This window comes from Triturus cristatus, chromosome 1_1 (assembly GCF_964204655.1).
Source record: "Triturus cristatus chromosome 1_1, aTriCri1.1, whole genome shotgun sequence".
NCBI lineage: Eukaryota > Metazoa > Chordata > Amphibia > Caudata > Salamandridae > Triturus > Triturus cristatus.
Genome location: NC_140579.1, coordinates 1,281,886,268 through 1,281,909,434, shown reverse-complemented (window position 1 = coordinate 1,281,909,434; position 23,167 = coordinate 1,281,886,268). Strand labels below are relative to the sequence as shown.

Genomic DNA, 23,167 nt, shown 5'->3' with positions numbered 1-23,167 from the left:
GGATGCAGCGCGCCCCCCGCGTCTCCCTGCGGGGGCGAGCCCGGCTAGGCGCACCCTCCCGGCCTCTCTCGGCATCCAGCTTGTGAGGCGGCCCCCCCGTTTGGGGCTGGGCCCGATCTGTGCTCCTGCTCCGGCCCTGGCTCTCCACCGCCGCGTGGGCCCCGTTAGCGCCGCCTCTGGAGATCGGGGCCTGTCTGCTGCTGCAGCCTACTCGGCCTGGCCCCTCTTCCTGCGCTGTGGACTGGTCCGGGCCTGGATTTGAAGTGGTTGCCCTGTTGCCTTTGCCTCTTGTGCCTCTGCTGACTCCCTGCCCCGGCTGCTGTTCCTCGTTCTCCTGCCATCGGAGTATAGCGCCGCTCTGCACACCCTTCCTGCTCCGGCCTGAGGGCAGGTGCGGCATCTGTGCTCCCCCAGAGAGTTCACACCAGAGTTCCCTTTCAAGTGGGTGTCCGGCCCCACCCGCTATTTGCGTATCTGGCTCAGTAGGGAATTGGACGACCTCTGGAGGACAAACTTTGGGCGCGCGGTTGACTGACTCGAAACCAAAATCCCGCATTGGAATAGTCTCCCACTGTCGCTTGTGGGCGCATTGCAATAGCGAAAATGGTGGTCCGCCCGAAATTTCTTTATCTTTTCCTGAATGTTCCCATTCCTCTTACCGCCCACTTCTTCTGTTGGCTTCGTTCCCATCTCATCTCCCTTGTCTGGGCCGGCAAGCAGCCCCGGATTGCCTACGATATCACCCTTCCCATGTCCATGGGCGCTCCAGGTTTCAAACTGTATGCCTTCAGCGCCCAGGCTAGTTTTTTACACTTTTGGGTCCACCCCGCTCCTTACCAGCCGCACATCGCTGTCGAGGCCGACCTCGCGGCCCCATGGCCATTGTCCACTGCCCTGTTAGCACCGATCCGCTGCTCTTGTGGGCAAGTAGACACAGTAGAGACCCTGCGCTGGCCCTGGCAGGGGCTATGCCGTCTTTCTAATGTCCCCGTGCTGTCGGCTAAGCACGTGCCAATCCTGCTTCATCCCGCCTTCCCTCCTTTGCTGCAGACGGGCATGTCCAAACACTCAACGCGCCTGGGCCTGAAGACACTGGCAGATCTCTACCCTGGAGACGCCTTCTACTCTATCCCAGCCTCCTCTGGGCAGCTGGAGACTTCGCTTTTCTACCAGCTTTGTGCCATCTGCAGGGAGATCCACCCCACATACCCCCGCCCGCGTTGCCCGCCCTGGACTTCATATATACATCCCCCGCCCCCTGGTGACCAAAATATGCCTTAACCCTGTCGACCTCCTCCATCTCCACGAGCGCGCCTGGGAGACATGGGGCGCAGAACTCGGAGTGGACATTCCCCAGGCTGACTGGCTTTACTGCTGCAATCAGACTAAGAAACTGTCCCCTAACTATCATCTCCGCCTGATGCACTTGAAACACTTACACAGACTCTATCGCTCCCCCGTTCAGCTACACAAGGCGGGCCTCAAACCCAATGACCACTGCATGCGTTGCTCTGCCCCCACAGCGGATTTCACCCACCTCGCCTGGCTGTGCCCTGCCGTGTCCGCCTTCTGGCAGGAGGTCTGCGCTGCCATCTCCGAGTTTACCCACACCCAGGTCGCCCCTGCTGTGTCTGCTAGGATTTGTCAAGTTCTGCCCGGATGCTACCTGCCGCTTGACTGCTATGCTGCTGGTCCTCGCGCGACGCAGGGTGGCTATGTGCTGGGGCCGTAGCTGTCCTGGTTCGTAGGGTAGCTCCCTTTCCCTTCTCACCTGTGTGCCTGGGTGCGCATGATCCTTAGCTCATGCGGAACAGAGTATCCTCACTTCCGGGTTGCTGGGGTTGACGGTCCAGCTCCCATTGCCGGGAACCGTTGTGACGTCACTAGCGCTTCTGGGGGAATCCACATAACATCAGCGGTTTCCCCCAGGATCGGCGCTTCGTATTGACGCCCGAGCCGACCTGACATTCCAGGACACTGATGGTAACCCGGAGTTGCGCGGGAGTGCTGCTCTTTTCCATTTTTTGTTCGTGCCCCATTTGCCTTTGCCATTAGCGCAGGAGTGCTTACTCACTCGCTTGCTTTGCCCCCATTGACCTTGCCATTAGCGCAGGAGCGCTTACTCGCTTGCTTTGCCCCCCTTGACCTTGCCATTGGCGCAGGAGCGCTTACTCGCTTGCTTTGCCCCCTGTTACTTTACTATTATCGCAGGAGCGCTTGCTAGTGTGTATCTTGCAGACTTGCCTCGCCGCTCAGGTATGCTTGCCGTGAACTTGTCCTTACTTTGCTATGCCGCGCTGGAGAGCTTATTTTGGGTTCTTTCTTACGTTGAGCAGGAGCGCTTTGATTCTTCTTTTCAAGGATGGCTACAGACTTATGATGTCCAGATATGAGGTAACCTCTAACTTCCGCATGAGTACGTTGGTGATTGGAAGAAAGGTGTGTCTGGTCTAGTTGTAATGGGTCTTCCCTTGCCTTCCTGTCCAGGTGGTGTCCATGGTCATTCCAAAAGAGGGACGTCATCTACTGGCCTTTTCTGACATCATCCTGCCATTTCTTAACTACCTTTCCCATTTCCATCTTCATCCTGGTTTGTTATAAGTTTCTGGATAAGGTGGGCGTGTGGGCGATAGCTCATGTCGTCACTGCGAGATCTCTCCGCAAGGAACAGGTAACACTTGTGGGGTATCCAACAGTAGGCCTGCGCCCAAGTTCACTCACTGGTTGGAAGACTCCTCGAGATGCCGGACCCTTCTCTCCGAGTTCTGGGAGCTCATGCCCACATGGTCCTGCCCCCCTGACATATGGGTCCCCCCTTGTCACATACCTTCAATCCTGCCCCGGGCCTAGCCGGTCTGCCTCTCCTGTGCTCCCCGCCGGCACTTCGCCCGCGGCAGCCACCGGTGCTGGTCAGTAACTGCTCTTCCTTAGGTCCACCCCCTCCTTTCTCTGGGTCAGTCCGGCCTCCTCTCTCATGGGGCAGTTACTGCCTCCTGTTCCTTACCCCTCCTCCCCTGCTCTTTGCTGTGATGTTCGGGTCGCTAGTTCCCCCAGGGTGGGGTTGCCAGCCTTCTGATTGTGCCCTGAAACCTGCCTTATGAGTTATGCCGTTACGAATTCCTGCACTTAATGTATCTTTTTCGTGTGTAAGCAGCAACTTACGTGTACAAAGACTTGAATTTATGTCTGCAGTGTACCATGTCTGTGTAATTGCAGCAATAAAGGTTTTTTGAAATTTTTTTTACAAAAAAGTGCGCGGCCGCTATTAAAGTAAAACAGCTGCATGGGGCACTTTAAAAAAAAAAAAAAAAAAAAACCTTTGTCAACTTGACAAACGGATGCTTTTTTTTGTAAAAGAGCCCCATACGGTGCTTTCACTTTAATGGCAGCGGCGCCCCTTTCTTTAGACGTAGCTGTTTTAAACAAAGGGGCTTGGCTGACATCAAATTCAAAGCGCTGTTACAAAAAAAATCTGCAATGCAATAGGTCTCGCATTTGCGAGAGTTAAAGCTATTATAATCTATAATGCCAACAGCTCAAACTCGAAAGTGCGAGACCTATTGCATTGTATATGCGTGTTGTCTGCCCCCAGCCGTTGAGTGCAAAGGGTGTGACTGTGTCCAATGATCCACCTTTGAGCAACAAATTGCCTGTGTCGTGGTTTAGAGCAGTAGACTCCAGTAAGCCGTTCGCCTCTAACTCCAGGCAGTCTTAGTTAATATTTGTTTTCGTTGATTTTACACGAGAAAAGAAAGGTGTGATTGCCGCCCATCACTACTTCTTCACTAGACTACAATCTGTGGCAAAAAACCATCACTCACAGTAGTGCTAGCCCGCCAGGACCACACCCCATGTGCTGACCACTGTAGTTTGCTTGAAACTCAAATGTTTGACATACCATGGATGCTGACACTCTGGAAAAGTATTTGTGTCCACCCAAATAGCGGAGGCAAAAGCCAAACAGTAATTGAAAAAAGCCCTTATTTGGGAGCATTGGAAGCAGGTTCTTGCAAGGTTGCAAAGATGTGTGGCTGTTTCCACCATGACAGTTTGTGCTTCTAAGTACTTCATCTCTTGGGTCTACTCTTAGCCTTCTAAAACCAATAACAGAATGCTTGGAGGCACTACTAGGTATGTGAAGCAGAAATGGAGAGAGAGAGAGTAACTAGAGTGTGTAGTGTTTGTGCAGTCAAAAGACAGGAAGACTATTTGGTTCTACTGTGCACCACCTGCCATTATGTAAATATCTACTATGTGGTTCTTAAAATATGAGTGTAGAATTGTATTAATATCAGATCCTATGGATAAAAAAGGATATGGTTAATTATGCCTGTCAAATGTACTTTTTTGTCTGTTCCTAAGACAGACTTGAGTATAAGGTTGGCAACTTTAAATTTGTATTTAAGGATGTAATTTTAAGAGCTATTTTTCTAACATGCAGAATATGAAGTTCAGAATACTGCTGTAAATTGGCAGTTCACTTCTGCATGGAGCAGTAAGTTGAAACTTGCTTTGATGTGTTGCCTGGTTGTACCCATCTACAAAGGACTGTTACAGGTGAAATCTAAATGTTGATCAGTCAATAACAGCAAAGGAGTTGGTCTTTGCAAGGGCAATACAAAAACCTGTATTGTTTCAATCAAAATTCCGTCTTGATTTTGTGTGCAAAAGCAAACTGGTACATAAAAGAATTTAATTTCCACTTTTTGCTTGCATTGGACACATGCCTTACTCTTCAATGTATTTTGAGTTAAGAAGCTGCGCCAGCTAATCAAACACTGGTATTTTCCCACACAGATAGTATTCAACTGTCTTGAGCACAACATTTTGGGACAGTAGTTTAGAGAGGTTGAAGTTTAGAGTCTGGGTATAGGCCTGTGAATGACATGCTTTGTAGGTTGCCCTTGCCTAATAGCAAATATCAGACTTGTCAGAGCACATTGATGTCATAGTGGCCCAGTGTACTAGTTAAGTCTGCTGCATTTATGCATGGAAAACTGTGTGGTGTTCTAGATTTTTTACTTGTAGCCTAAGAGTGCTTCTTAGGGCGGTAAGATGGCAGACGGATCTGTTGTAAGGAGACTGTGAGGGGCTGTTATTGCGGGGAATTTGTAACTTAAAACTTGCCCTAATCGGGATAACCTTGATCAAGGGACTGGACTTTTTGCCTGCATCTGCCTTTAAGAGAGTACATGATAGATTTCCTTGTATGAGAAGATACAATATGCTTGAAGTTAGAGAAGGGTGGCCTCAATCTGCACTCTGCTGAGTGATGCAGATTGCATTGTCCTTGTGGGGAAGTGTTCCATTGATTGCTTAGTGTATTGGGTCTGCTCTGCCAACATCTGTGCTATGCCTGTTGGGCTGAATTAACCATTTATCAACAAAAGATCAATAAATTGAGTTTCTTCAAACTGAGATTGTTATTTCTAGTGGCAAAACTAAAGTAGCTATTATAAATTGTTATTATGGTTCAGTATCTTGATTCACGCCTGAAAACTACTTTTAGGTTAAAAACCTTGCAGCATAAGTTCAAAATGAGTCTACCTACCTGAGATTTTCCTGGAGTGGCCATAGTAAGACCCGTGGATTTGATCGAAGGTATTGGGAAATGAGTCTGACAAAACGGAGAACTTGCTTCACCTTCTTCTTCCTTGAAAACAAACTGCCCTTCAGATTCATCTGACATGAAATGGCGAAGGATTGCTATTACAAGGGCCTTGGCCAAGAACTCCAACTTGAAAGGTAGTTGCAGTTGTGCAGCTCCTCGAGGCGATGGGGGCAGAATTTCCAGATTTCAGCAAGAATATAATTGGTTAGTGATTGAGGTACTAACTGGCAAGAATTCACATGTCAGATAATTTACTGCTATGCTAAAAAGTAAGCACATACTAAACGTTTTGCAAATTAATATATCATCTTCAAGTCATAAAGGTAGATAAATCGAACATCTGACAAAAAGTAAACACAAATGTCACTGTCGTTTATGGGGGCGAAAAATCTGCCTTATTCAGAAGCGTTCGGAGAAAAAAATAATTGGAACTTGGTGCTGTCAACATGTTTACTTCAAGAATAGGGCTCCCCGTTTTATGGTATTTATTTTTGTCATTTCCGTCTGTATTTATCCATATTTATTTTTTGGGCATTTTGTTCTGTATTTATCCACATTTATTTTCGCTACAAGCAAAAGACGACACTACAGCTAGTATTTTTCCACATTTATTTAACCCCTTCAGTGCCCATGACGAGCTGGACTCGTCATGGGCTGCGGTGGCGCTGTGCCCATGACGAGTCCAGCTCGTCATGAACTCCGCCCGCTAATGCAAGGCGCGGCACTGGGCGGGGAAAGGGGCGGTCATGCAAGGGGTTAAATTGACCATGCACAGATGCGCTCGGTTGTTATTGGTCAACACAATACATTTATCTGAAAACTTTGCCATTGTAGTACAAGCACATGTGCATTTCAAGAGACTTTGAGGACATTGAGGCTCTTTCTGGTTTTGTTAATAAAATGAAGACCACTGAAAACCCGTTCAGTATTTGCTGACGATACTGGAATGGCCAAAAGATGCAAAGAGAGATTACACAGTGTTGGCCATTCGTGCTTCTGAGAACGCCAGTATGTCATTGCACTTATGTGTTTTTGTGGAATAGGGTGCATTAAAAATTTGTTGAATTCTTTTTCAACAACATTCATTAGGTCATAAGAAGCTCCAACCAACATGAATAAACCTTGTAATCATTGAAATCCTGACCGAACTTTCTTGAATGGGTCCAGGATTGTAACCAGTTTCCAAAAAGAGCTGTAACTCTTTGCCCGGTTATGTTACGAGCTAGGACAGCATCCCACTTGTTTTTCAGTGCATCTTTAAAAGTAATCATCTCTTTTATTAGGGCATTTCAGGTAACATTTGCAATAGACTGGTGATCATTGGATCTTGCATATAGTCTTGCTCCAATGCCAAAGCCATGTCAACATCTATGGCTGAATATATTTGGTGGGCATGCGTTTCTTCTGACTCGAGCTTCTTCTGAATGTTGATGATACCAGTGAGTTTTAACAATGAAATGCAACTTCACATAGAAATTTTAGTGGTTTGCACTGTTGTGGCCGAGTAGTTTACGTAGGTGATCAATTTTGGATCCAGTGGCTTCTTCATTGTTTACAAAACCAAGGAAGTAGTGCCATATTTCCAAAAGTCTGACTGCTTCCTCATACCAGCTGAACCATCAGATCACAACAGCCCTTGGATCTCTCATTCTCCCATCTACTTTTCCTTGCGAATAAATGCGTTTTAAGTTTTGTGCATACTTAAATACTGCTCCAACCTTTATAACAAAATCCTACATGTCCCGGTTCTCAGGCTGAGACAGAGCATAGGAAACAGCAGCATGTACAAGATGACATGGATCTTTTCATATGAATGAAATTAATCCTCTGAGCAGCCCGCAAATCAGTTACTGCCTTTGTCATATAGGATGCAGAATCAGAACACATTGCAACAAGATCATGCTATGATTTACCCAACTTTTGAAGCACACTGTATACAAATAAGGCAATTTTAGCAGAATTATACTCATCAGATACAGTGATGTCAACTAAGGCTGAGCGGTGACCCTTTTCTTCATCATCACAGTAATATGTGACTAATGTTCCACTTCGGGGAGATATTTTTCATACATTTGGCTGGATTTGCTGCAGGGCACAGCTGCCTAATCAGCTCTCCAATTGGACCATCAGTCTGGTGAAGTGGAACACCACCTTCACACAGAGCTTTCACAAACTTGTGCGGGATATCCGCAGCCTCTTCAATATTTTGGCGTGCACGAGTTGTGCAGTGCTCCATGGTCATTTGCTCCGTACGGGCCTTCTGTACGACTGGAGAAGAAAGTCTCTAATGGGTTTTGCTCCTCAGATGTGCTTTGATATTATCCGTTGCCCTGTTTTCAATGTAAACCGTTGTTTGACATGACTTGCAGGTGAACCTTTTCATACATTTAAGGGATACGGCTTCAAATTCTGCATACTCCTGTCCGTAATCATCAATGTCCTTGCGTTTGCTGCCCATCTCTAAATGTAAGTATTCAACAACTAAGCAGCCATTGGTTTGATGTTTAAAATACTGTATGTGACCAGGACAAAACACTCAGCCATTATCTGCACTGCGCAATTGGGTATGTAGGAATTTTACCCCAAAGACATTCAAATTCGTCCATGTTTCTCGTTGATCTTCGCTTGTACATTTTTAGTTGCAAATAATTTCTTCTTTATCAAAATATGTCCACGCCTTTCAAGATCACCAATTAGTTTTCAGGTTTTCGAAGAGCAGAGAGAAGCCAGCTCAGTACAATTGCAGATGCCAATAATATGTTCACATATACCAATAGTTTCTTCGTTGATATATATATATATATTCACACACTCGCTCAATAAGTTGATTTATAGAGATCATCTAATCACCCGAGAGGGTGTCCAGGCACTTGCAGGGTCCGAGAGACTCATTTAAATAGCCAGGTCTTAAGATCATTTTGAAATTCCAGAACAGATGGGGCGGTCTGGAGCTGGAGGGGGAGGTTGTTCAATGTCTTAGCTGTGATGCAAAAGGACATCATGGCCAAACTATGACAGAGAATAACTTTTGAAATTGGCCCCTTAGAGCAGAAATACTCGCAGCAGTGGTGGCCTTATTGTTCCGGCTTTCCTCTGTTAAAAAAGCTTTATTTAGGGTTTCAAATTCTAGTTTTTCCAGTGGGGAGACGGAGTTGAACAAATGGTGTTTTTTTTTTACTTGTTTTGTGATGTGCTTTTGCTCTGAAGAGTTACCCTCACCGTAGGCGTACACCATACTGACTTGAAACTAGGCGTTTTATCGTCCTGATAAGGAATAAAGGCTGAGTGGGCCCACCAGATTCAAAACTGACAACCTCTCTTTTAAACAGTATGCGAAGAATTACATGGAAGTGCAAAGGTAAACAGGGCACCTCAAGGAAATATTGAACCCTAAAATTAACGGGCTTACCTTAAATAGTGTTAAGCAGGAAGTGACGTTAGGACCTTGCAGCGGCAGGCGAGTCAGGAGAGTGCAACACACTGCAAGCAAGACACACAAAGTGAACACAGACCCCTCACATATAGTGCAGAATGACCACCTACAAACACCATATGTCACATGTTACTCCAGTATAAGTTGCAGCATAGTGCTCTGTCCTGCACACAGCGCAAAACCAGGATGATGTGCGAACCACAAACACAGCGACCACATGTTGTGCACGGCAGTAGGCAGCAGACTGCATACACATGTGGAAAAGTAGGTCTGTTATCTTGCCATTCACTCCGCCATTTAGTGCTATACCCTTTATGACTGACCTTCTCTCTGTATCACGAACACTCTGGAGCTCCACTTTTGACCTCCCACATTCCTGCACGGACGCTCACACCCTGTTCGTGCTTTGACCTGCCACAAACTGACCAGCCCATGCTCAACCAGTCGGATAGGGAGTTTCCCAGATGTTTATCGTACTCACCCTGCACACTATTCCCTGCAGGCGTCCAACAGCTACCATCTGCAGACTTAACCGATCAAACTTTACTTGTCGTATAAACATGCTTTTCGCCTACACCCTGCAGGGGCCTCACGGCTACCATCTGTGGACTTATCAGATTAACCTTTGCTTGACATATAATCATGCCTTTTTCACCTATGCCCTGCAGGGGCCAAACAACCACCACCTGCTGATTGTATCACAACTGACCATTGCTTGTCTGTGAATTATTGGTGTTTGTTATTGTTCACCTAGCACGCACAGGGTGGGGATAAAGGGTATATAAGGTGCAGAACCAAAGCACTCAGAAGACTGCCTCCTCAGACAGGTGTCCGTTGTTGATGCTTTCTCTCTCATGAGATTGTAATAAATATCCTTTCTCTCCGTGCTCCAGTGTTGGTCTCAGTTTGTATTCCGGACCTGTGGACTATAGTGTGACCCTGCACATTTGGGTGGTCCCCCAAAAGACTCCCAAATCCACACACACATGTAAGCACCACGAACACTGACCTCCATGAAGGCATTTAACGCAGAAGAGTTAATATGGGTGATGTGTGAGAATCTATTACAAACATTTAGAGCAAAACATACCTCACCTATGAAAACTGTAGTTAAGCACTTTTTAAGACATTCAAGGTCATTAGGGCAAGACTGCAGAACAGAGCTGGCTCTATCAGGGTGCCCATGAAAGATGTGGGGTCTCCTCTGGTTTCAGAGTTATTAAGCAATGTTCGAGAATAAGGTAATTGTTTCTTTGATCCACAAAAGTAATTCGAAGATAAACTACTTTGATAAATATACATTTTTCTACACAATGACATAGAACTAACATTTTATAGTGGCAAAGCAATGGTGTGCACATGGTTTGGCTTTGAATTATTTTTGTGTACTGACAGGTAATGCAAATCGAACTAGACAGCAGATTGACCTCAGGTTCCAAAGACTGTATGTTTTTACTGGTCATGCTTCGTTTTGCTCAGAAGTCCTAAGGCCAGCTTCAAAATTGGCTGCTGCTTAAACGAGGGAAGGGGTAGAGACAAAGTCCTAAGAGTTATATGAACTGACACACCTAGATAAAACAGCAAACATGAGCCATGAAGATTGCAGCGCGATCTCATCCCACTACAAAATTAATAATTTCCTTGTAAAAAGATGCCAATATTGTCACACACCCCAAAAAATACAGGTGCAACTAACTGCTTGTACAGGGAAAGCAGAGAGAACACCAAACTAAAAATGGCAATGCGACACACACTAGTAACAAATTAAAAAGACCACAAGCTCCACCCCCCCCCCCCCCCCACCCCCACACATGAGGACGGAGGATATGATCCCCTGGTGCTGCCGGCTCATACGGGGGGCAGGAGCCCGAGGCTGCAGCAGGAAAGACTTACCTTAGGTCTACACAAATGTCAGAAGTTTAAACTTAACACCTCCCCCCAGAGTAACTTCACAATACTCTGCCTCGCTACCACACACCTGAAAGAACAGATCAACTTGTCAGTGATGCAAAGGGCACCCTGTAGCAGGAGCGGGGCCCACACAATGCAGACTTAAAAAGGAGAATATTTTCAAGTAAGCCTCATGAGAAGGGTGGGGGGGGGGGGGGGGGGAGTAGTCTTCACCATCCCTGCCACTGGAAGGTACTGACCTTGACATATGTAACGCAAAGACTCATTCAATTCAGGGAACAACTAATAACCCTCCTCTTCTGCTTTCGGCGACTCCTCTCTCTGTAGTCATGTAACGTTCGTGGTCTAAAACCGGGACTACCGGGAATTACTTGTATCCTGACGTTCAGAGGCACTGACAATCGGGGGCATGCGCACCAAGTCAACACTGTAACATCCCCAATCCAGCATGATGGAAGTGCCGTGATAATTGGTGCCACTGATGTAGCACTTAGAGTCCCTAGTATATTAGGCGCTGTGCAATCATAGTTCTAATAGTTAGTGGTGACCTGCTACAACAAGCATTTGCAATGCAATAGGTCTCGCATTAGGGAAGTGTGAGCAGTTTGCATTGCTATTAATAATGTAATAGTATCTATTGGCATTCTAAATGATAATGGCTTGACTTTTTGTTTGTTTTATAAACTATATTTATAGCAATGGCAATATCTTTAAATTAGTAAAAAGCGAGAACTATTGCAGCTCTAATGCTATTTTCTCCTGGCGCAGAAAGCGTGTATCATTGAGGCCATTGTTTGGTGAAAGCAATGTTATATGCCTGTTTCCAGACCTTTGTCAGGCGACAGTCAAGCTCACTTATACCATTTTTCTCGGGCACAACTTTTTATGCTTCTTTTTTTCGCCCCTGGTGCGGTTCCAATTTGGTTCTGTCCTGATGTATATCAACATGTATTGCCTATCATCTCTGCTTTTCTTTCCCGTGCAGATGCCCAGGTATCCTAACCTGTCGGTATGCGGGGTCTGTTCATAGTTCGTCTGTGTGCTATGTTAGGTGTCGTTTCGTCTATGTTGCAAAATGTAGTGTGTAGCACAAATTCATTGGCAATACGTAGACGTATGTTTGCTTTCCTAGGGCGCTCTGTTGCCAGGACAGCTTGTTGCAGCGGTTAAGGGCGTGCTTGGAGCATTCCGTCAGCATTACACTGAATATCACGTGATAGTTTGCAGAGAATGCCAGACATGACGTTTTGCAGCGTGAATCTTTCTGGATTCACTATGCTGTGCATTATTCCGCGATCTGGTTGGGTCCGGATTCGTAGTCTTTCTTCTTTTTTTTTTTTTTGTAGCCCAGGTGGGTGTCGACGTCCCACCATTTGGTGCACCTCTTGTGACGTCGTCGTACTTCCTGCGGAAGTCCCACCTTTGGTGCGCCATTTTCAGACGCCGTTGGGGTCTGGATCGTCATCGAAGCTCCAGGATTTCAATCGAAGGAAGGAGAAAATGCGAGTTTCGTCGAGGAAAGAACTACTAAGATCTCACAGAGGAATAACTTACATCCGGGACGCGAAGAAGGAAGAGTTTTCACGAATTTTCTTCGACGCCCTTGGAAAATGCGCTCTCAGAGGCTCTGAGCGCAATGGACAAGACACCGTTCAAATTCTGCCCTAACTGCCACCACAAGTTCGCGCAGAAGGACCAGCATCCGGTCTGCAACCTTTGCCTACCGATCGACCACCCGAGCAAGGACTGCAACGCCTGTTCAGCTTTCGCGCCGAAGACGCTCCGGGTGAGAGAACACCAGAGAAGAGCCAACTTCGGCATTGAAGGCAAGGGTAAGGCCCCGTCGCTTTACGATCTGGGCCTCTCCACCGACTATGAGGACAACATCGCCGAGGAACCCGAAAACTTCACGGTCGTAGAGACCGACAAGAAAACGCCTGACGAGGTAAGAGAATTGTCGAGTTCAAAACCCCCGAAAGGGCCTCGAAAACCTGAGAGTGACTCGAAAAACAGAGTCAAAGTCCTCAAAAGGAGCACCGGCGCCGAAAACTTCGACCAAGGGTGGATCCGTGGACAAAAGGCCGAGCGGATCCTGCGAAAAGGACTCCCTGGTGCCGAAAGACGCCGAAAGGCAGAGTTCGTCGAAGATAGCCCACGAAACAGGGCGTTCGACGCAGAAAGACAAGCCAGCGTTGACGCAAGCTCCGTCAAAGACCTGCGGTCGACGTCGAAAGCATCTCCGAGATGGAGAAAAAGAAGAGCAGGCTCGAGGCGGAGATGGAGAGCATCCTTCAGAGGAAGGAGTTTGACGCCAAAATGAAACACTTCAGAATTCCAACGGCTCCGTCGACGGACGTCGATCGAGGAACAGGACGAATTCGACACCGAAGGGCTGCCGAGAGATCATGAGGAGGAGGAGGAAGCCCCCTACTATGAAGGCGAAGACGAGGAAGACGACCAGCAGTCGTTCTACGGCTCGGCGCCATCAACCACTCACGAGCTGGAATGGCAAGACATCGACACCGAAAATCCCGAAGAGCCCGTGGACACATATCCTTCGAGGCCTTCGCCGCCCGACGACATCGGGGTGTACAATATGGTCGTCAGGAGTGCTGCAGCAGCCTTTGGGGTAAAACTGGACGAGGAGAAACCGAAAGCTGATTTCCTTCTCGAAACGCTGCTCCCCATTTAGACGAGCCAGTTCCTTCCCATGCTCCAAAGTGTAATGAACCAAGGGAAGGAGGCCTTTAAGGAACCAGCAACATGCCGGTCCATCACGCCCAGGACGGAGAAGTACAAGCACTCCTCCCTGGACCCACCTTACATCAAGGGAGCGGTCACTGCCGACTCCATCATCGCTTCCACGGCCAGGAGAAGGGCCAACGTGCCAGCGACCTCTGGGCCACCCCCCGATAAGGAAAGCAGGAGGATGGACCTCACTGGGAGGAAGGTCGAAAGAAACGCCGCCATGCACTGGCGTATGGCGAATTCCAACGCGCTTCTCAATCGACACCAGTACCAGCACTGGGACGAGATGGGGGAACTAGTGAAACCTCCCTGAAGAGTACCGCCAAAGAGCCTCCCACCTTGTGGAAGAAGGTAAAAATATAGCCAATTCATGCATTAAGACGGCATTGTACGGGGCGGAAACTTCAAGCAGGCTGATGGCCATAGGGATCACCGAAAGAAGACAGACCTGGCTGAGAATCTCTGGATTCAAACAGGAGGTGCAGAGCAACATATTAAACACCCCTTTCAACGGGGAAACACTATTCGGGGCGACAGTGGACGAAAAGCTCACCCAGCTGAAGAAAGAGAACGAGACGGCAAGGTCCATGGGGGCCCTACAGTTCAGGGGGATGAGAAGAGGCACTCCCAACTAGGAGACCCTACGGTAGAGGGGGTAACCAGCAGGGAGCGTCGCACCAGACGTTCCAGCAAGGACAGCAGGGTGAAAGTCACGGCCAGCCAAGTCAGCAAAAACAAAACTGGCAGTACCAGCCTCGGGGCCAGTCCTTTCGCGGGAGGGGAAACGGACGTGACCAAAGGAGACGAGGGGGTGACCAACCCTCATCGAAGTGATCACGCATGGGGACAACCACCCACAGCATACCCCCAGGGGTGAGGCGCAGTGCAAAAACAACGAGGGGGGGGAAGAGACCCGATCGCCTACGAACATCCAACCCCGGTAGGCGAAAGACTGGGCCTCTACCTACAGGAATGGCAACGTATAACCACGGACAAGTGGATACTGAACGTCATACAACACGGTTACTGCGTGGATTTGGAGGGGACGCCTCCAAACAGAAAACCAAAAAAAAGGCAACGCTCAGGTCAGGAGCTTGCTCAACTCAGAGAGGAAACACAGAAGCTGCTCGAAAAGAGAGCCATCGAGCCAGTGCCTTTCAAGGAAAGGAACAAAGGGGTCTACTCTAACTACTTCGTGGTACCAAAAGTAGACGGAAATCTCAGACCCATCCTGGATCTGCGATACCTAAACAAATACATCAGAACGCAAAAGTTCAAAATGACATCACTACAGGAGGTGCTGCCCCAAATAAGAGACGGAGACTTCATGTCCACCGTGGATCTCAAAGATGCCTACCTGCACATCCCAATAAACAGAAGGCACAAAAGACTTTTTTAAGATTCAGCATCAACCAGGAACATTACCAATTCACGACCCTGGCCTTCGGGCTAAAATCAGCACCAAGGGTATTCACAAAATGCCTGTCGGCAGTCGCAGCATACCTACGGAGGAAGGGGATTCATGTGTACCCTTACCTAGACGACTGGCTGATCAAAGCAAACACCCACAAGAAGTGCGAGAAACACGCAGCACAGGTGACAAAGACACTGACGAACCTGGGGTTCTCTATACACTCGGAAGTCATCAATGAAGCCAGAACAGGTGAAGATTTTCCTGGGAGCAAAAATCAACACCATAAACAGAACAGTCGTGCCCAGCGACAGGAGATCAGAAGCCCTACTGAAGGAGACGAGCCTCTACCAGAAGGGGCGAGTTCTGACAGTGAGAACAGTGAGCAAGATCATGGGGATGATGGCGTCATGTATCCACTTGGTCCCAAATGTACGACTTCACATGAGACCATTCCAAGAATGGCTACAACAGCAATGGTCACAGGCAAGCGGAAGTTGGGAAGATCTAGTGGTTGTTACGCACGCAGTGCAGGAAGAGAACTTGGTGGAACAGGGACAACATAACTACAGGGAAAAGCCTGGCACCACCAAGCCCAACTGTGACCATTACCACGGACGCATCTCAAAGGGGATGGGGAGCACACATGGACAAACTCAGAGTGAGGGGTCTGTGGGCTCCGGCAGATGCGGTCAGACATATCAATTACCTGGAATTGAAGACTGTCCTGCTAGCCCTGAAGGCATTCCAGAAGCACCTGTACAACCAGAGAGTGTTGATTCAAACGGACAACACCACCACAACCATGTTTTATATAAACAAACAGGGAGGGACACAGTCGTTCCCCCTTTCCACTCTGGCACAGGAGATTTGGAGATGGGCCATACCTCTCAAGATAGACCTGCTGGCAATTCACCTACCAGGGAAGGACAATGTGGAGGCAGACTGGCTAAGCAGGCAGACCTCGGCTTCACATGAGTGGGAGCTCAATGGGCACGAAACGCAGATGCTTTTCCAGAAATGGGGAACTCCCACAATAGACCTGTTTGCAACACGCCAGAATGCAAAATGCCAAAGCTTCGCGTCCAGGCAACCAGATCAGCAATCCCAAGGGAATGCCCTATGGATTAGCTGGTCAAGGACATTTGCCTACGCTTTTCCGCCGATACCACTGTTACACAGGGTGCTCGAGAAATGCAGAACCAGCAACATGACACTGATCCTGGTGGCACCACAGTGGGCAAGGCAGACTTGGTTCTCCCAAATTCTAGAAATGGCTCAAGGGAATCCCCACAGATTCACAAGAAGAAAGGACCAGCTCTCCATGCAGAACGGAGATGTTCTACATCCAGAACCAGAGAGCCTCAGCCTGGCGGCATGGCTCCTGAAGACTGAGTTTGCGGACCTTAGATTGCCTCCAAGCACTATGCGAGTGCTGCGGGAGGCAAGGAGACCAACTACACGCAAATGCTATAGTGCGAAATGGAAAAGATTTACAATATGGTGTAGGAAAAATGGGCTGCAAAATAAAATAACTAAGGACTCAACAGTGCTGAGATACCTCACGCACCTTCTGAAAAGTAACCTATGCTCGACCTCCCTAAGGGTACATCTAGCGGCGATAGTAGCCTACACAAGAGGGGAGAAGGGTGGAAGTTTCTTTACGTCGCAGGTAGTAAAGAGATTCATGGAAGGAGCGAAAAGAATTGCGCCACCTAAAAGGTTGCCGCCGCCGGCATGGAACCTCAACGTGGTCCTGACAGAACTTATGAAGGCACAGTTTGAACCCATACACAAGGCCTCAATGCAAATGTTGACTATGAAAACGGCATTTCTGTTAGCCATAACCTCGCTACGCAGGGTGAGTGAACTGCAAGCACTAACGCTACAAGAGCCCTACATACAGATACACAAGGATAGGGTTGTCCTGAGAACGGACCCACACTTCATGCCTAAAGTTGTGTCGGCGTTCCATATGAACCAGAGTATTCAGATACCGAGTTTCTTTCAAAACCCAACTTCGAACGCAGAAAAGGCTCTACACACTCTAGACGCTAGGAGAGCGGTGATACACTACATTGAGAGGACCAAGGAGCACAGAAAAACTCAGCAGCTCTGTGTCCTTTGCATCGAGTTTCATGGGGAGACCTGTGACAAAGGGCACCATCGCTAGATGGATTGCACTAACTATACAGTTTTGCCACAAACAGGCAGGACAGGAGCTAACGGAGGGGCCTCAAGCCCACTCCACAAGGAAAAAGGGGGCAACCATTGCCTTTCTGGCAAACACGCCCATTCAGGTCATATGCCTGGCGGCAACATGGGCTTCGGTGCACACGTTCACCAAGCACTACTGCATGGACATACAGATGAACAAGGAAGCACAAGTAGGACAGAAGGGGCTTCAACACATTTTCAACGACCAACGCTCATCTACCACCCAGCCGCCACAAAGATAACAAACCGCTACAAAGTCTATGCACAGCATAGTGAATCCAGAAAGATTCACGCTGCAAAACGAATAGTCGGTGTAGTTTTGCAGCTTGAAGATCTTTCTGGATTCACTAGCGAACCCACCCACCTCCGCCAGGAAGATGAGGCTGGAGGAAGAGGGGGATAAACAGAGAAGTACAGAAGGAATGAAATACTACAGAAAAGTGGACATATAATTTAATCATTCGCCTAGGGTTAAAAAAAAAAAAAAAGAGGAAAAAAGAACCCGAAGTTGGCGCACCAAAGGTGGGACTTCCGCAGGAAGCACGACGACGTCACGAGAGGTGCACCAAATGGTGGGATGTCGACGGCCACCTGGGCTACAAAAAAAAAAGACTACGAATCCGGACCCAACCACCAGATCGCGGAATAATGCACAGCATAGTGAATCCAGAAAGATCTTCAAGCTGCAAAACTACACCGACAGGTAAAACTATTCGTTTCTTGGCATGCTATACCTAATACCTGCTATTTAGTGAACGCCCGACAGCTTATGCTTGCTTAGTATTTTTCAACCGCGCTTTGCACATGCGTGTTGATTAGCCCACAACATGTATTCATAAAAAAAAAACGCACCGGAGAAACACAGATCCGAGCACTACACAGTGGCTACGTCTCTTCAGCACTACTACCGCATTTCCGCACAGAAAAAGTACTACAAACTCCATGTGTGAACGCGAGTGAAAGATGGTAAGTGCTGGGAGCAGCTCCTGCATAAGTTTACAACACTGGGACGAGGGAGCTGAAGGTGAAAAAGCAGTACTAGGAAGAGGAGAGAGAATGGAGCAGACACGAGACAAAAGATAAGAAAAGGAAAATGAGAGCGATGTAAAATGATGAGGCATAGAATAGGACACAAGAAAGATATGGGAGGCAAGAGCGAAACAGTAAAAGGAGCGAGCAAGCACCAGGATTTGAGAAAGAAACGAGAAAAGGGTAAACAAAGGAAATTGAGACAGAAGTATTAAAGTGATAGATGAAAAACAGGGGGGGAAATGAGGTGCGACATTATGAGGAACAGAAAGTAAAAGAGAAATAAACGGAACCTGCAACAGTGGATAGAGAAAAACACACATACCATACTGAAGGGAAGACCGAGAGCACGTGCGGGAGGTGATGGGATTAAAAAACACGAGAATTTTGAGACGGGGGAGGTGCAGTCAGAAAGTAGAATGCGCGAAACAGTAAAAGGAGCGAGCAAGCACCAGGATTTGAGAAAGAAACGAGAAAAGGGTAAAGGAAATGTGATGAGAAAAAAAGTGGATTGAGACCGAAGTATTGAAGTGATAGATGAAAAACAGGGGGGGAAATGAGGTTGTTCTGAGGCTGAAGGGAGAACATTCCAAACTGATTTACATGAAGTATTTTCGGAGTTATCTGTGAGTGGCAAATGGCGTGTACATTTCGTGGGCGCTTTGATGTTCGCAGTGGCCGTGCGGCTCACTGAGAACATCAAAGCCCCGCGAAATGTAAGTGATCGCGATCACACTTCAAAGCGGCCGTGTGGCCCGCGAAAGTGAAAGCAAACGAGTGCTTTCAGGCTTCCAAATGGTGCGCGCGCCCAGACGGCGCACATGCACTGTATTTGGAGGCCTGAAAAGCCACTGTTTGCACTTCCAAAACTCGCTTACTATAAGTCTCGCCAGAGCAGCGCTAAAGCGCTGGCTCAGGCGAGACCTAAAAAGGGGTAAACTTAGCCTCAACGTCACACTTTGCACCACTGCAGTTAAGCTGCGTTCTCTGTGCTAGAAGCACTTTCAGCGGTACATAAGTTAAGTGATCGAGACACATTTCTCTGAAAGCTGTTTTATGTACATTTAAAATGTAACCACAAACGACCTGGAAACGCACCCCAAAAAACACATGTGCAACTGCTTGTACACAGACAGCAGTGCAGAGGGATCATCAAACTAAAAGTGGCAACGCAATACACAGTAATTAAAAAGAACGACAACCCCCCCCCCCCCCCACACATGAGAACGGAGGATATGATCCCCTGGTGCAGCCGGTTCATACGGGCGGCAGGAGCCAGAGGCTGCAGTGGGACAGACCGGAATGGCTAGTGTCCAGGGTCGCTGTGAGGCTGCAATTAACAGACATAGGGGAAATTCACTTACCTTACGAGTAGGAATGGTGGCGGGCTGGCGCAGAGCTAACTCAAACGGCAGAGCCCTGGAGATTGGAAATTTAAGAGAAGACCCGGGGCAGCAACAAAAGCTGATGGTGGCAACAGGAAGGAGTCTTCAAACCTGGTGACCCGTAGTGCAGGCAAACAGTGGTCCGTAGTGCAGGCAAAGAGGAAAAATAGGCAGGTGAGCCCACAAAATAAAGGCCAAAGTTATGAGGCGTGGCCGGAGGTGTTGGCACGCCCACACAGTGACGCTTGGATCCGACTAGGATTGGCTCAGGGGCACGGTTGTCACCAAGATCCTGAGCCAATAGGTCCACATGAGGGCACTAAAAGACCCTGATTTGGAAGGGATTGAAATTAATTTCCTGGAACAGTGGCGTGGAAAGGAAACTGCACGGCAGCGCGGCAAAATTTGCTAGTATTTTGCCATTTATAAATACAGACAAAGGAAATATAGTTTTCAGTCTGTATTTATATGTAAAAATCTGTTTAACCCGTTCGACGCGCATGACGGAACGGTTTCGTCATGCACGTCGGTTGCGCTGTGCGCATGACGGAACCGTTCCGTCATGGCCCCGCCCGCGCACGGAACCTTCAGCGTGGCGTGGAAATCCGCGCCGCGCTGAAGGGGTTAAATGGAAAATCAAGAACTACTGTTACTGCTATATAAAACCTCAAACCTGATTATTTTTGTCTAGAAAATGCGGTTTTCTGGTGACCCAGCATGCCTTGGTCCTAATTTCAGTGACTGTTGCTCATGTGTCTAGGATGGGTTATAAAAACCACTTCCAAACAATGTTCAGTCCAACACTCTACAGTGAGAAACAGTAGTTGTAGAAAGTTCAAGACCATTACCAATCTACACAGGAGAGGGTGTCACAGCTAGTTTACTCAAATATGAGACCATAGAATGCCCCTGAGAGCTCTTCCCAAGGCTCAGTCAGTGCTCTGCAAGTAACGAAATCGCTGGATTTCATGATTCAGTCATTAGGGAAAGCTGAAAGAGTATGGGTTTCGCGCTGTAGAACCTGCAGCAATAGAACACTTTAAAACACACCAGCAAACCTACAGTTGAAAAGCTGAATAGGTAAAGGTAAATAGCCAGATCAAATTCCACTACTCGAGCTTTTGAAATGGAGTAGCAGCACTTAAATTGAACTGTGCATAAACAAATGCCTTCAAAAAGTAGGACTTTAAATTTTTTTGTAACGAGTACACTACTCGTTACAAATTTTTTTGTTGAGATTTCTTCTAGGTGATGTCGGTCAAGTTATTGTTGCGAAAGGGCATTTAATGTTGATGCCAAAGTAAAATGTGTCGAATGTGGTTACGTTTATCTAATGTCAGGATTTCGTTAGGTCAAAATGAGGTCAGTTATTTATTAATATGAATAGTAATTAAAATCTTAAGGAGATGTACTTTTATCACTGTATTCAACTGGTAGTACCCCAGAAGTTGAAGACAATTCTTCCTTATTGACAGTGTCCATCCAACCTGTCCATAACCTTTAGAAAGGGTGTGAGGACATTACCTCTGATGGACATTTAGTGGCCGTACATAACCATGTAGCCTTACAATATATAAGTTGGCAGAGAGGCTATTGTCCTGGTCACTGGTGAGCCCATCACACCCTAGCGTTTCAGTTTAACAAGAGAATCTTCTAGTAAAATAGTAATTTGAGCAGCATGGTTAAAACATTGTAGGAATTAATTGCAACACAAAATCCATGGCAGCTATTTGGATTCTAATGAGCATACACTTGCACTCATTGGAATTGTATTGTTCATCAAAACATAAATACCGATTTATCATTGAGTGGCTGTCACTTCTCAGTCCAGATGGGATTCCTTCATGAGATTTAATCCTCTGAATTGTTCCATTGTACACAGATTTCCTCCTTTTTAGGTCTCGCCTGACCCAGCGCATGCGCTGGTCTGGCGAGACTTATAGAGAGGGCTCCAAAAAGTGCTGCCAGGCCAGCCTAGACCTACAGTGCATGTGCGCGGGCGCTGCTTTTGCCGCGATTACTTTCACTTTCGCGGCCGCACGGCCGCTTTGATGTTTGATCCCGATTGCGATCACTTTCGGGGCCACACGGCCACTTGGCATAGGCAATAGGTCTCGCTTTTGGGACCTTATAAGTGTTTAGTTATGCAACTGTTGCATGGCTAAACACTTATAAGGCCCCAAAGGCGAGACCTATTGGCTATGCCAATGCTTGTTTTGAAATGGCGTGCTTCCCTGTTAATTCGTCCAGTCCTGCCAGCAAACTGAAAGGCAGAACTATATAAAATGAATCCATAGAACTTTCATAAATATTTAACGGAGTTGTTGGGCAGTACATTTCTGTTTGCTGTTACGTTATTGTCTTGTGCAGCACCTCCTATGGGGTAAGTAGGCTCTTAACACATTGCTGAAACAATTCAAACTTCGAGAGAGCTAGTAGTTGCCATGCTTTAGCACGACCTGTTGTTAAAATATTGATTTAATTGAATGTATCCATCTTTTACTTTTTTGCTGCATATTATTTCGGTCTAAAAGTCTGATGACCAATTTAAATTGGACAATTGAAAAAAATCCGCGGGCTCTGTTGTCGCGGGTGTATCGCGCTAACTGAGCTGGCAGATGTTTTTAACCGTTAATTGTTTAATTCTTTCTCACCTCATTTCCTAACCATTGCAGCTGTGGCAGCTCTCTTATCAAGTTGAAAATATAGGGAAGATCTGTCCATTTGTTCCAATCCACACAGCCAGAGCGCTGATCAATTTACTGTTACCATGTTATTAGATGTCTGATAATGCTAGGAGTGCTCTCACAGTATTTATTTATTTGAAAAGTTTTCTATAGCACGTACTAGACCCTGGAAGGGTATCAGAGCGCTTTACAAACGTTACATCACATAGAAGTTTAATACAATACTTTCCTCCTGTTTGTTAAGGTTGTCAGTGTAGCTACCAGAACTTTATCCAATCTCCCTTAGTAAACCACTTCCTCCCCTACCCTTAACCATTTATTTCTGCCAAAATTGGGGTCTGCTGCAAATCACTCCTATTATTCAAGGCTATAAATCACTTCTCTAGAGTACCGATGCAGCTTTATAACCAGTTAAACTCCCTCGAAGATTCATTGATCATAAATTTTAACAGAACGCAAACCATCATGTATTGCATCTTCATGCCAATCATTTAATTCTCTGCCACTCATCTGGAACTCACTTCCTCTGCAATGTAAGCATGCCGCTTACTACTTGCCTGCTCATCGTTGTTGCTGCACATCATCTTCAAAGTTACTTTGTATCAATGTCATTCTACTCACATACAACAGAGTCTTATGTTGAGCATTTCGGATCGAAATACTATTTGGCAAATGCGTTCTTTTGAGTCCACCATGTGCTTTATTAATGGTTTGACAGTATAGTAAATATTGCCC

General features: G+C 47.0%; 1 protein-coding gene across 12 annotated transcripts in view; it reads left to right on the top strand.

The window, feature by feature from the left end:
* Nucleotides 1-23,167, top strand: part of LOC146871964 (KAT8 regulatory NSL complex subunit 1-like) — a 1,874,485-nt gene that overhangs the window by 89,708 nt on the left and 1,761,610 nt on the right. The gene's annotated exons all lie outside the window — the stretch shown is intronic.